The sequence below is a fragment of the Pelophylax lessonae genome (assembly GCF_965119305.1).
Source record: "Pelophylax lessonae genome assembly, chromosome: 3".
NCBI classification, from domain to species: domain Eukaryota; kingdom Metazoa; phylum Chordata; class Amphibia; order Anura; family Ranidae; genus Pelophylax; species Pelophylax lessonae.
The window spans coordinates 260,610,815-260,624,919 of record NC_138770.1 but is presented as its reverse complement, the minus strand read 5'-3'; the positions used below and the strand labels follow the sequence as shown (position 1 = coordinate 260,624,919).

General features: G+C 49.5%; 1 protein-coding gene across 1 annotated transcript in view; it reads left to right on the top strand.

Moving 5' to 3' along the window:
* ZBBX (zinc finger B-box domain containing) overlaps positions 1–14,105 on the top strand; it is a 380,683-nt gene that overhangs the window by 149,256 nt on the left and 217,322 nt on the right. The window lies entirely within an intron of this gene.

Genomic DNA, 14,105 nt, shown 5'->3' with positions numbered 1-14,105 from the left:
TGATGTAGTGTGACATATAATATAATCTACAGCGCATTGTAAAGGGTGAAGGGGTATGGGAAACTGTTTTGCTGATGTTTTGCAAAGGCATAGTGAATTTGTGAATGATGTACTTAACCATGAACTAAAAGTAATGCAATGCTAAGCTGTTTTTTTTAAGAGAAAGCAATGGAAAATGATAATATTTTATTAACCACTTTACCCCCGGAGGATTTTGCTGTCTTACGTCCAGGCCACTTTTTGCGATTTGGCACTGTGCGACTTTAACTGACAATTGCGCGGTCATGCAACACCATACCAAAACGAAATTTACGTCCTTTTTTCCCCACAAACAGAGCTTTCTTTTGGTGGTATTTGATCACCTGTGCGATTTTCATAATAAAAAAAAGCGACCATTTTGAAAAAATAACAATATTTTTCTACTTCGACAGTTAAAAAATATCTAATATATTCAATATTTGTCATATATTTAGGCCAAAATGTATTTAGCTACATGTCTTTGACAAAAAAATTCTCAATGAGCGTATTTTTAACCGCTTTATGACCGGAAGGTTTTACCCCATTCCTGACCAGGCCATATTTTGCGATTTGGTACTGCGTTATTTTAACAGACGATTGCGCGGTCATGCAACGCTGTACCCAAATTAAATTTATGTCCTTTTTCCCCCACAAATAGAGCTTTCTTTTGGTGGTATTTTATCACCTGTGCGATTTTTACTTTTTGCGCTATAAACAAAAAAAGAGCGACAATTTTGAAAAAATAACAAAATTTTTTTATATGAAATTCCCCCCGCAAAAAAATGTAAAAATCAAATTTTCTCTTACGTCCTCCGACAGTCGCCGCCTCTTCATATTCGTCACATATAGGGTATTAGACTTTGCTCCGAAGGAGTAGCTAGGCAACAGAATATGTTAACAATAAAGCTTTAACATATCCCACCCTCAAGGGGTGGTCCCCTCAGTCAATACCCTCCTACTTCCTGCAACCATATCTCAGTTTTAATGTCTAGCTTGTCAGGAGTGGCTGGCTCTCTCTGTGCTGGGACTTTTTGTCCCAGACTCTTTCTTCTTTTTGATATTTTGTTTGAGTTTTCTCTCTACCTTTACTTAGCTGTTATTTTTGTCAGCATTAGTTAGTTCTTCGGACGAAGAGGATCATGCGGACTGGGTCTCGGGCTGATCCCCCTGGTCGCAGGTCGTGGGTCAGTGGCTTCCCAGTCTGCCATCGAGCGTTCAGCCAGGTAACGCTCCTGGCACGGTGAACGACCCATCCCTGTTCGGTGCAGGGATGATTGGTGAGGTGGCTACCTCACCGGACGCTGTGCGGTTTCTGAACCGCCATTGTGTGCGTCTTGAATTGCGACTCTCCCTGCCTCATGTGCAGCGGCTTGTTCGCCTGTGCGGGTTCCCCACGCCATGTGAGGTAAGTGTATCTATGTGGGGACCTGTCTGTCTGGGGGGGGTCTCAGTCTGGGACTGTGTAACCTGCCTTTAATCACACTGCTTGTCTCCCTATATCTCGGCTGCATGCTGTGGGCTGCAAGGGGGGGGGAGCTGTATGACACTGAGTATGTCAGGCTGGGCAGTGTGAGGAGCTGTGTGCTGTGGGGCATGTTTTTAATGGCATGTTGGGGCATATACAGCGATCGCTGCGGCGATCTAACATGTATCCATATAATGGGATAATATTGTGTGTGATTTTATGCACTGTGGAGCGGCGATTTCGGCGCCAAACGACGCCATTTTACCGGCGCCCGCTCCGGCCGCATGGTTTACATGCACGGCGGCCATTTTCTTGTAGCCTCCATAGGCTTACATAGAGCGCCCTGGCAGCATCACTTCCTCTCTCCTGGAAGCACCGATCGAGGCAGCAGCAGCAGCGGAGTCTCCTCAGGTTTTATCCTTCTATTCCTGTGTTCCATTGCCTGTATTCAGTCTGTATATTCCCTGTGGGGGTCTCATTGTGCCTGAGTGTGGTGCGGTGGGCTGCGCTTGCCGCGCTTGCTGTAAGGGGGCAGTTAACCCTTGGTTGTCTGGCATACAGGGGCAATGGATTCTCAGGAGGGCAAGTTTCCCACAGTATTGGTGGAAAGCCAGGGGACCGCTGTTTCCCCCCCAGGGGGGGATTTGGCCACTATTGTGGCTGGCCTTGCTGCACAGGTGCAAATGCTGGTGGCTGCTCAATCTACTAAACGGCCCAGAGTTGCTCTGTCCTCTGATTCTGAGGGTGAAGGTGATGGGGCTGTTCTGGCGGGGACCCCCCTATCGGGGTCCCGCTCCTCTCTTGATCTAGTGGGGTCTGAGGTAGAGGCTGAAGTTGAGGGGGTTGATAATTCTCCCCCTGGCTCGCCTGAAGAGCTTGCAATCATGGATGAGTTGATTGCTTCCATTAAGCAGACGCTACGTTTGCAGGACGAGGTGTGTCCCCCAGCTGCCTTGGCGGCTTATGGGACGCAGAGAAAACGCAGGACGCCGCAGGTTTTTCCCTGCAATGCTGATTTTCAGCGCGCTGTTAAGGACCAATGGCGCGATTTGCGCAAGCCTTTTGCGGTACCAAGTAAATTTAAGCTGCGTTATCCTTTCTCGCCTGCCACTGATGAACGGTGGTGTGTGCCTCCGCCAGTGGATCATGCTATTGCGGTTTTGAACAAAGCCACTGCGATCCCTGCAGAGGGATCCCCTGTTTTCCGTGATGCCACGGATAGGAGACTGGAGTCTCTTGCCCGTCATACTTATTCTGTTACGGGTTCTATGCTTAAGGCTCTGTTTGCTTCTCTCATGGCGGCCCAGGCGATCGCAAGTTGGACGCAGATGCTTAGGCGCGTCCTAGTGGCCGATTCGGCCTCGGCGGCGACCCTGGATATGGTGGATCAGATCCACCAGGGTGTCATGTATCTGTGTGATGCGGACCTGGACCTGATTCCGTTGGCCGCGCGTGTGCACAGCGTGGCGGTGTTGTCTCGCCGCCTGGTTTGGTTGAAATGTTGGTCGGTGGACCAATCTTCACGTAAAACCTTAGCCAATCTGCCTTATGATGGGTCTCGCCTTTTTGGGGAGTCCCTGGATGTGTTGATTAAGGGGATTACCGGGGGTAAGAGCACTCTCTTGCCCCATTTCCCCAAGGCTAAGGGGGCTTCTGGGAAGAAGCATGCTCATTTTCGGCCCCCTCAGGGGTCCTTTCGTGCCTTTCGGCCGCACTACAAGGGCAAACCGTTCAAGGGCCAGGGCTCTCAGAAGAAACCCTGGTCTGGGAAACAGAAGTCCGGCCAATCCGGACCTGCGGCCCATAACAGTTCGGCCTGAAGGGGCGCCCTCACCCAGTTTTGGGGTGGGGGGACGCTTGCTCGGTTTTCTTCAGCCCTGGTTGGCCCGTGTGCGGGACAGATGGGTTCTGGAAATCGTTCGATCTGGTTACAAGATCGAGTTTCTCTCTCGGCCAGAGAGCAGATTTTTTCCCTCAAATCTACAACTGTCTCCAGAGCGCCTGCGGGATCTGCACCTGGCGGTGCGGGACCTGAGGGCTCAGGGAGTGGTGGTTCCGGTGCCTCATCGGGACAGATTTCGGGGGTTTTATTCCAATCTGTTCACCGTGCCCAGAAAGGAGGGCAAGGTTCGTCCGATTCTGGACTTGAAAGCTCTGAACCGCTCTGTGCGGGTTCGCAAGTTCCGCATGGAATCCCTGCGCTCGGTGGTGGCTGCCCTGGTTCCGGGGGAATTCATGGCCTCCATCGATTTGAAGGATGCGTATCTTCACATCCCCATATTCGAGGGTCATCAGAGATACCTTCGATTTGCCATTGCGGAGGATCACTACCAGTTCGTGGCGTAGCCCTTTGGGCTCGCCTCGGCTCCGCGGGTCTTCACCAAGGTGCTTGCACCGGTTCTGGCATTATTGAGAGCCCAGGGCATTTCTGTCCTGGGGTATCTGGACGACATTCTGATTCGGTCTGCGACCAGTCAGGGTCTGGAGAAGGACCTGTCTGTCACGATGCAAACTCTGCAGGAGTTCGGTTGGACGATAAATGTTCCAAAGTCGACACGGAGTCCGTCGGTTCGTCTTCCCTATCTGGGAATGATACTGGACTCGGTGCAGGCGAAGGTCTTCCTGCCGGAAGACAAACTCAGGACTCTTCAGGAGGAAGTCAGGTCCCTCAGGGACGTTCCGAACTCGTCTCTGCGGACGTGTATGAGATGTCTGGGATTGATGGTCTCGGCTTTCGAGGCGATTCCTTTCGCGCAGTTTCACACGCGGGGTCTCCAGGCGGAGATCTTGTCCAAGTGGGACGGGCGACCTCAATCTCTGGATCTTCAGTCATCGCACCAGGGAAAACCTTCTGTGGTGGCTCCAGTCCCCGTTGGTGTCCGGGGGCAAGTCGTTTCGTCCGATCTCGTGGACGATAATCACCACGGATGCCAGCCTGTCGGGCTGGGGTGGTGTTCTGGGCGTTCTGTCCGCCCAGGGGACCTGGTCGGAGGGGGAGTCTTCCCTCCCGATCAACATTCTGGAATTGCGTGCGATAAGGCTCTGTCTTCATCGCTGGACGGACCGGCTGCAGGGCTGCCCGGTTCGGGTGCAGACGGACAATGCCACGGCGGTGGCCTACATCAACCACCAAGGGGGCACCAGGAGTGCCCGAGCGGCTCGAGAAGTGGCCGACATTCTGTCTTGGGCCGAGACTCATGTCCCGGCGATAACGGCGGTTCACATTCCGGGAGTGGAGAACTGGCAGGCGGACTATCTGAGTCGCCAGACCCTGGATCAGGGGGAATGGTCTCTCCACCCGGCTGTCTTCCAGATGTTGTGCGCGAAGTGGGGTCTTCCAGATGTGGACCTGTTCGCGTCTCGCCTCAACTACAAGGTGAAGAGGTTCGTGGCAAGGACGCGCGACCCTCGGGCAGACGCGTCGGACGCGTTTGTGGCCCCGTGGCATCAGTACAGGCTGATGTACGCGTTTCCACCGATTCAGTTGCTGTCCCGGTTCCTTCGCAGGTTACACTCGGAACGCAGCACGGTGATTCTTGTGGCACCGGACTGGCCTCGCCGGTCCTGGTACGCAGACCTCGTGAATCTGGCGGTCGACGCCCCCTGGCGTCTGCCTCTTCGGGACGATCTACTGTCTCAAGGACCGATTTACCATCCTGCTTTACAGTCGCTGGCTTTGACGGCCTGGCTGTTGAGACCGAGGTCCTGAAGGAGAAGGGTCTCTCTCCAGAGGTTGTTCATACCTTGATCAACGCGAGGAAGTCTTCCTCGGGAAAGGTTTATTACCGTACTTGGAAGGCCTATTTTGCCTGGTGTGAGTCCAGGGGGTTTTCACCCCGCACGTACTCGGTTTCCCGTGTGCTGTCTTTCCTTCAGACGGGTGTCGATCAGCGTTTGGCGCTGGCTACGATAAAGGGTCAGGTGTCTGCGCTGGCCGTTCTGTTTCAACGTCCCGTGGCTTCCAACTCCTTTGTTGGCACTTTTATTCAGGGTGTGCGGCATCTGGTTCCTCCTAGGAGGGATCCTTTGCCCCCTTGGGACTTGAATCTAGTCCTGTCTGTGTTACAACGTGCTCCTTTTGAACAGATCAGGGAGATCTCGTTGTCTATGTTGTCCAAAAAGGTCGCCTTTTTGGTGGCGATCACTTCGGCTCGCAGAGTGTCGGAACTGGCGGCTTTGTCCTGCAAGTCTCCGTACCTGGTTGTTCATTTGGATAAGGTGGTCTTGCGACCTAATCCTTCTTTTCTGCCGAAACGAGTTTCGGAATTCCATCTTAACGAGGATATTGTTTTGCCTTCGTTGTGCACGAAGCCTAAACATCCAAAGGAGGTGAGATTGCATTCTCTGGATGTTGTTCGGGCGATTAGGGTTTACCTTAAATCGACTGAGTCTTTTCGAAAGACGGACTCCTTGTTTGTTCTTCCAGAGGGTCCTCGGAAGGGCATGGCGGCTTCCGCCTCTACCATTGCCAAATGGATCAGGCAGACCATTGAACAGGCCTATGCCTTGCAGGGGAAGGTTCCCCCTGTGCCTGTGAAGGCGCACTCTACTAGATCTCTGAGTACGTCTTGGGCCTGTCGTCATGGGGCTTCTGTAGCCCAGGTGTGTAAGGCGGCGACTTGGTCGACCGTACACACTTTCACAAAATTCTACAAAGTAGATGTTCAGGCATCGGCGGATGCTTCCTTTGGCCGCAAGGTTCTTAGTGCGGCTGTTCCCTAGGGTCCCTTGTTGGGGACTCCTGGCTGTTGGGATAAGTTTTGTATCCCCGGGTTTTTTGTCTTTTCCTGGGTTGTTGCTCCTGTTGAGCACTTATTTTTGCTGTTGCCCAGCTGGTTTCCTTCCTTTGGTAAGGTTCCTTTCTTTGATGTGGAGACTGCGTTGCCTTTCGGCGCGGATGCGTTTCCCACCCCTCATGTTTGCACTGCTTTGGGACGTCCCCATATGTGACGAATATGAAGAGGCGGCGACTGTCGGAGGACGTAAGAGAAAACGGAATTTTTGTAAAATCTTACCTGTAAAATTCCTTTCTCTGAGTCCTCCGACAGTCGCCGCCCCCGCCCCTCTTTTGGGGTTTGAATGTATACTCTACTGCTATTCCACTAAAACTGAGATATGGTTGCAGGAAGTAGGAGGGTATTGACTGAGGGGACCACCCCTTGAGGGTGGGATATGTTAAAGCTTTATTGTTAACATATTCTGTTGCCTAGCTACTCCTTCGGAGCAAAGTCTAATACCCCATATGTGACGAATATGAAGAGGCGGCGACTGTCGGAGGACTCAGAGAAAGGAATTTTACAGGTAAGATTTTACAAAAATTCCGTTTTTTTTAGCGTTTTAGGCCAATTTGTTTTCTGCTACATATTTTTGGTAAAGAAAATCGCAATAAGCGTATTTTGATTGGTTTTTGCAAAAGTTATCGCAGCTACTAACTATGGAAAATTTTTGTCATTTTTATTGTTTTTTTTTTTAACTAGTAATGGTGACGATCTGGCGGCGATCTGCGATTTTTTTTTTTGCTGGACTGCGACATTGCGGCGGACAGATCAGGCCCTTGACTGACATTTTTGACACTTTTGGGGGTACCAGTGACATTACTACAGTAATCAGTGCTATACATATGCAGTTACTGTAAAAATGACTCTGGCAGGGAAGGGGCTAACTTTTATTGGTGATCAAGGGGTTAATGTATGCCTGGTGCTTACTAATGTGTGTGGGGGGAGGGGACTGTGTGACACAGGGACAGATCCCTGCTGAACCCTGCAATCTGACCCTGCCTGTCACTTAGGAGATCCGCCTGCTTTGTTTACACAAGTGGGCGGATTTCCACACTCGATCTCTGACGATCGGGGAAGAGCAGCGGTGATCATCGCCGCTCCTCCCCTGGCCCGACTCCCGCTGACTGAATACAGCGGGAGCGAGCCTGGCGGCCCGCGCGATCCTCCGGCGAGGCGCGCGCGCCTCCCTCAAGTAAGTCTACGTCGCTGGATGGGAACGAGCCACTCTGCCGCAGTACAGTCAACGTGACTGGTCAGCAAGTGGTTAATAACTATATGTAAAAGTTTGGGGGTGAAATGCTTCTCTCTACTTACTGATAACCAGCTACTGAATTATTCTCTCTGCTTTCCATAGTGCCATTGTTATTTATTTTTTCTTTCTTGAGGGACGCAACAAATCAGAGGCTGTTGGGCTATACTGCTGTCTACAGGAGGATTTGGACACTGGCGAACAAAATAAACCATGGCCAATTCAGTATAACAACTCCTATTCCCTATTAACTCCTAGTGTGCTAGAAGTAGGAACACGTTTACTCTACGTAACTTAGAACAGTATAACCTTTTTTGCTATTTTTAATTTAATCAAGATTATTTCTTTCTTTGATCAGGACTCCCCTACAATTTACTGAGCTGGTCTCTGTACACAGCTATCTGGATTGGCAGCTCATAGGCACTAGCTTTTAAACTCGCACCCAGACCCCACTGGATGATTGTCAACCTAGCCTGGAATAAGATATTCAAGCACTGGGCTCTCTATTATGGTGCTTTCCAGACTTGATTGTACTGTGCTAGTTAGCTGGTATTTGTTTAATGCAGGGGTCCTCAAACTACGGCCCGCGGGCCACATGCGGCCCGCCAAAGACATTTATCCGGCCCGCCGGGTGTTTTTGCCGCCGCTGCCCGTCACTTTTTTTTTTCAACATTAGAGACGGAACGGTCCGGCAGCCGACCTATCATTGGTGGCAGAGGGAGAGGTGGCAGCGGCTGCCGATTGGTTGGCCGGCTGAAGCGCTGGATCATGGGAATTGTAGTCCGGCCGCAATCAAGCTCCTGGCTGTGAGAGGAACCGAACAGCGCAGCCGGACTACAACTCCCACCTCCCAGGACTCGGAGGCAGCCAGGGCATGTGGGAGGGGCCAGCTGGAGGTGACTTGCGTGCTGACTTATTGGCAGTGAACGTCAGGCGCTCGTTCATGGGAGAGAGAGAGCAGAAGACTTTACAGAGCATCACAGCAAGTTTGCCTCTTCCCCCCACCCCCCCTGAAGAGGTTGTTCAATCAAGACTGTGAGGCAGACCCTGACACACCAGATGACCCCTACATCCCATGGGCACCAAATGGGCTGCAATGGCAAAGGGTTCAATGCAGCGCAAAAAAAGTGAAAATTAAAGGTGAATAAATCAATATGCAAATACACAAAAAAATGATATCAAAGATAACACATGTGATCAGTGACTTATTTCAAGGTGTGATAACGTGCTCAACAATAAGTTTGAAATAGGTGCAAAAATATACTAATAACCCTAATTCCCACGTCATCTCATGGAGTGGCACCTAGTTGTTTTCTTTGAAGACCGCACAGAGCACGTTGCACCTTCTTTCACTGGACACTTGCTTTTTTTTTTTTGTTTTTGAGTTTTTGGGGAATTAGGGATATTAGTATATTTTTGTACCTATTTCAAACTTATTGTTGAGCACTTTATCACACCTTGAAAAAAGTCACTGATCACATGTGTTAAGATATTTGTAGTGAGTTTTTCATATCCCATAATATCTTTTTTGATATAATTTTTTTGTGTATTTGCATATTGATTTATTCACCTTTTTTAATTTTCACCTTTTTTGCGCTGTGTTGAAAAGTTGATTTAGTAATCACATAGGTAGGAGCAGCTGCATTTAAGGGTTATTGAGGCCCCATAGCGCAGAGAACAAACAGTTTGACAAATGGTTCAATGGGCTACTTGACTGGATTTGCCCCCCAGACCTAAGGCTGCCAGCCCTCCCCTGGCCACGCTTGACTGGCTCTCTCTCCCTCAGTTCCCTCACGTGCCCCTTGGCTCCACCCCCAGTGATATTCCTGTGTGCTGGGGATGTAGATCCCCAGCACACGCACCTCTAAGTAAGTGATAGAGGGGTGGTAAAGTGATCGCTGTGATCTCTAGAGGGGCTGCCTGCTGTTCTCCCGTGCTGGTCAGTGACAGACAGCCGAGGAGTAGAAAACCCAATTTAATTGACAGTGAGTGCATTTTATATTCTGATTGCTATTCAGTTGTAAGATGTTGTGTGCTGTATAAGCCCCGGTTCACACTGTTGCGATCTCTGAGCAATGCGAGTTCAGCCATATGCTTGTATGGATGAACTTGCATTCGATTCGGAAGAAAAAAGGCACACGTGCCTTCTTTTTTCCTGCAGTGGAATCGGATCATATGGGTCTTATCACCCATGCTATTAGATTCCTGTGCGAGTTCACACAGGGCAGTGTGAACTGGAAATATGGTGCGGGAACCGGTACGATTACAGAGCCGGTTCCTGCACCGCACCAGTGTGAGCCTGGGGTAAAAGCAGAGTTCCACCAACATGGGCACTGGTGAGGCTGAAATGATGTGGACTGGTAAGGCTACATTGATGGACACTGATCAGATTGCATTGATGGGCAGTGCAGTCTATATGTCTCTGTGCGGGCAAAGTTATTGCTGGTATATTGTTTTTGTAGCGCTGTGTGTGTGTATATGTATGTATATATGTATGTGTGTGTGTGTGTGTGTGTGTATATATATATATATATATATATATATATATATATATATTTTCACTAATGGCAATTTGGAATAGTTTTTTTAAACTATAGTCCGGCCCTCCAATGGTCTGAGGGAAAGTGAACTGGCCCCCTGTTTAAAAAGTTTGAGGACCCCTGGTTTAATGAGTTCAGAGCCGTGGCAAAGCCCCAGTTGATCCTGTCTCTAAAAACTCATTTTGTTAGTAGGTCATGTAGGCCGAGTATCTGGAGCTACTTTGTTACTAGGGATGATGGGCACTTTAAGTCTCTGCTGTCCGTTAATTTACTGCAGGGATTAGGCTGCCAAACTAAGCACTGGCATAATTTACTGAGTGGGGTGTCATGTGTGCTGCATGCACTTTTTTCCACCATTCAGCATAGAGGAAGGACTTCCTTGGATGTGGATTCAGGAGTAGTATCCTGTTTTGCCAAAACCTTACCCATCTTTGTGGAGGATGGAAAGCTCTGGCAGATTGGGCGAAGGCCATCAGAAGAGATCAGAATACTATTTAAGCTGTTCTTTTACTTGTGAAACCTTTTTGTAGCTCAGGTATGCAGCCTTAAACTATTACATGGATGGTTTGCTAGAGATCACTTGTCTTATTTCCTGTATAGGTCTCCAGTCAGTCAACCTAAAGAGGACTCTTTGGCTTAAGTGTTGGGCTGCAGAACCAGCAAGCAGAAAATGCCTGCTTTGCAGGCTCTTTGAGGGACAGTGTTTCTTATGAGCTGCTTGGAAACCCTTTTTAAGGATGTCACTGGGGAGCAACTCATCTTCTGGGGAGTACTAATTGTCCCCAGCAGAAGAATCCTACTGCTCAGCTTACGAAGATGTATCCTTTCTTGGAGGCCAAAAAGAGTTCATTCTCCCAGGCGTCAACCTCCAAAGCCAAGCCCAAGCCTGGCACCTAGTGTGCCCGCAAATCATGAATGTCCAGGTCCTTCCAACTCTCAGATAGGTCTTCTTAAAGTGACACTAAACTCTGGTTTAAAAATAAAAAATTATATTCAAGTATATATTATTATTCTTATCAAGATCGCGCAGCAATCTCAGCAAACCACACCTTTAAAAATTGCATAAAGCTTTCTCTATCGCTCATTGACAGACGTAGTCTTCTTGATTCTCAAGAGCTGGGTTATGTTGTCTCCGCAGGAGTAGGACTAGGCAGAATGACAAAACGTTCTGGCTCCACCCTAGGGGGCAGTCCCTGAGTGTATATCCTCCCTCTCTCTGCTACAGGGAATCAGTTTTTTTCTGTCTAGTCAGGAGTAAGGACCTAAGTTCCTTGCTGGGATCTTTTGGTCCTGGCAAGACTTTTTTTCTTTAAGAAAAAGACATTTTTTAGGTAGTTTTCTCCAGTGTTGTTTTCCTGTGAGATCTTCAAGCAAAAATGCCGGACTGGGCGACACTTGTGGTCACCCCAGCCGGCCTACAAGCGCGTGCAGACCATGGCATTGCGCTTGGTCGGCCGCGACATATTCAAGTAAGTATGCGGGGCCGGGCGACGGGCTGGATGTTGAGATCCAGTGGTCACCCCGGTTTCTGCCTAAAAGCGCGTGCAGACCAGTGCGCTGAGTCGGCCGCGACGGAGTCCCAGTAAAGGGACTGACTTTGCGAGTTAAAAGCTCGTTTGGACGCCAGGACCAGAGAGTCGAGGCGTCCACAAACCCCCACCCCGGTGGAGAGGGTATTGTGAAGAGAGGGTGCCTGTCGGTTCGGTATGGTGAGTAAACGTTCCCTTTTTTCCTCATTTATGAGGCAGTATATATTATGGGCCCCTCCATATATGGTCAGTATATATCTGATACTTACAAGTCCCCCTTGTAATACAGCATGTGTTTGTGGGAAGTGGACTTGGTTCAAGAGCTAACACTCTACCCAGCAGACTGCAACATTACAGCAGACATAGGAGGTATAATCCTACCTTATGTGCAGTGTATCTCTGTAGATCCATATGTCACCTCTCAGCAGAGTGCAGGTGGATGTGCTGGGAAGACGATATCGGCGGTCCGCCGCCATTTTGCCGTAGACCGAATGCATATATGTCCTCAGGTCACGCCGGCCGCCATGTTTTTGGAGTCTTATGTCTCTTCTATGGGGGCGGCCATGTTTTGTGAGCCCAGCTTCCTCGTGGAGGGCTGGGAACGCCGGAAGGCGTACACAGGGGGCGGAGCCACGCCTTCTGCCCGGGAAAAAGCAAACAGCTCCTTCCAGTCTGTGTAAGACAGACGCTGGCTGCAGTTTGTTGGAAACTGCACTGCATCGGTTGGTGAGCCTTGGGGGTTCCTCTCTCTCTCTCTGGGATCGAGAAGCAGGTACTCTGAGGGGCGCTATTGCGCTAGGGGGAGACACAAAAAAAAAAAAAAAAAAAAAAAAAAGAAAAAGTTTTTTTGTGTTTGCTGGCAAAGTGTCCTGTATTAACATGGACCCTGCCACTCATGTATCTCCTCCGGATCCCCTCGAGGGGTCTGCGGGATCCTCCAGCACCCCATTGACAATTGAATCTTTGTCAGCTATTATGGAAACTTTTGTGTCCCGGGTGGAAGTGGCTTGTCAGGGACAGGGCGCAAGAAAGCGACCCCCGCCTAACCCCTTATTATCTGAAACCTCGGATTCAGACTCTGAGCCTATTTCTGCAGTTGCAGGTACTTCATCTGGTATTGGTGTCTCGGGTCCTGTCTCTTCAGACAGCGAGGAGGATGTTTCGGCATCCGCCATAGCCCGAGAGGAAGCGTTGGTAAACGCACTCATTGTATCTGTTCAAGAGACTTTAAGGTTACAGGGTATTCCATCAGAAATAGCTGAAACTGAGATCCCTTTTGGGACTAAAAAGCGCATCAAAGTAGCAAAGGTTTTTCCATTGCCCAAATGTTTTGGCAATCCAATCGATGAAGAATGGCGTCTGCCAAAACGCACCTTTAATATTTCTAAACGCATTGACAGGCGTTATCCGTTTGAGGAAACCCTTATTAAAAAATGGACAGAACCACCTGTGGTGGATTCACCTATTGCTAGATTGAATAAAGCCACGGTTATTCCTTTAGAAGACGCTCCGTCTTTTAAAGATCCAGTGGATCGCAAGATAGAAGCTAGGTCTCGCACCATGTTTTCCTTGATTGGATCAGCTTTCAGGCCAATAATTGCTATTGGTCTGGTTTCGCAGGCTGTAACTGAATGGACCAAGTGGTTACGCCGGGACTTAGAAGTCCCTCAGGCGGTATCAGATTTGTTGGAACAAATGATACAGGGGTTACAGTTTGTATGTGATGCGGCGTTAGACGCCACTCCATTAATGGCGCGAGCATCAGTCTCAGCAGTGGTTCTCAGGCGTACACTGTGGCTAAAAGGTTGGTTAGCCGACCAAGGTTCCAAAAAAGCATTGGCGAATATCCCCTTTTCAGGAGAGCGTCTATTTGGAGCCAACTTAGATGAGATCATTAAGGATCTCACCGGTGGAAAAAGCACCTTTTTACCGCAAAATTTTAAAGGTAGAGGAACTCGTCAAAGACGAGGGCCTTCTTTTTCTGCTCACAAGAGGTTTTTTCGTCCAGCGGGTGAAAAAACTAAGTCCTCCAAAGCTCCTGCAGGAGGCGTCAGGGGTCGTTGGTCGGGCAAGCAAAAGCCCGCCCCCTCCAGACCTGAAGATAAACCATCCAAAGCCTGAAGGTGCGCCCCCACCCATAACTGGGGTGGGGGGACGTCTTCGCCGGTTCCCGGATCCATGGCTTTCCAGAATCCCGGACAAATAGGTTTGCGAAGTCATAAAGTCAGGGTACAAGATCGAGTTTCGATCTCTCCCACCGGCGCGATTCTTCCCTTCCAATATCCGTCTATTGGAGCAGTCACAGATTTACTACAACAAGGAGTGGTAGTCCACGTTCCTTGGACAGAACGGTTTCAAGGGTTTTATTCAAACCTGTTTACAATACCCAGGAAAGAGGGCAAAGTGCGTCCAATTCTGGACTTAAGAGCACTCAATTCTTTCGTCAACATAAGAAGATTCAGAATGGAGTCCATTCGCACGGTAGCAGCCTTCCTGCATCCAGGGGATGTCCTAGCGTCCATAGAC